Raw genomic sequence first — 977 nt, 5'->3', positions numbered from 1 at the left:
CCCCTCGGCGGGGTGCAGTTTTTTTTTTTTGTTTTTCGGCTGGCGGTCTCGGTGGGCCACGGTGTGGGCCCGGCAGCCGGGGGCAGACGTCGGCCGGGGGCGCCTCTGTCTAACCGTTGCTCGAGCTTCGTTCGAGGCTTTACCACCCCACCCCCGGCCCGTCCCCGAAGACCGGGTTGTGTCCCCCGCCCCGAGTTGTTGTGGCCCTCGTTCCCCCTTCCTCGGCCTTAAGCCGGGGACCCGCGCTTTTGCGGGCGGAATTTGTTTCAGGGGCGGCGGCCGGCCGCGGTGGCCGGCCCCGCCCGCGTGCGGACACCCGAACGCGACGGGGAAAAATGCCCCCGGGCCGAGAGAGAGAGAGATGGCGCGGGCGAGGCGGCGGCGCCTCGCCCTTCCTCAGTTGTCGTGGCCGGTGCGGACCGAGCCACCGTGGCCCGGCGGGCTGGGTTGCGAACGGGGTCCCCGCTTCGTTTTCTTTCGCTTGTAGGCGTGCGGGGCAGAGCGTGGGGGTCTGCCCGCCCGGTCTCCTCCGTATTTTCTGGGGGTGTGAGGGCTTTCTGCCCGCCGCTCCCTTTTGCGGCCCTAAGCCGCGGCACCGAGAAAAAGCCAAGCGTCCGCAGAGGCGTGCGGGCCCCGCCCCCAAGCGAAAAGCGAAGGGGGGCAGGGAGAAAAACCTCGTGGGTGGCGGTGGTGTCGTTGGGGAGTGAGAGGCGCGGGCCTCGCCCCCACCCCCCATCCCCGGGCCCGCGGCCCCCGTGGCTAGCACGGGTCCTGCGACGCGCCATGTGCCTTTTTATCGTTTTTTTCTGCTCCTGGTTTGCCGTTTCCCCCCCGGTTTTTTTTTTTTTTTTTGGTTTTGTTTTTTTCCGGGGGATGGAAAAAAAAAAGCCGATCGCCGCGAGGCCGGGCGCTAAAGCCGGGTTTGGGGGGGCCCCGTGGCCTCTCGCGGTCGGTGGCAACCTTTTTTTGTCGCACGC

Source organism: Cyanistes caeruleus, unplaced genomic scaffold (assembly GCF_971803275.1).
Source record: "Cyanistes caeruleus unplaced genomic scaffold, bCyaCae1.hap1.1 HAP1_SCAFFOLD_228, whole genome shotgun sequence".
Lineage (NCBI taxonomy): Eukaryota > Metazoa > Chordata > Aves > Passeriformes > Paridae > Cyanistes > Cyanistes caeruleus.
This window is presented reverse-complemented; position numbering follows the sequence as displayed.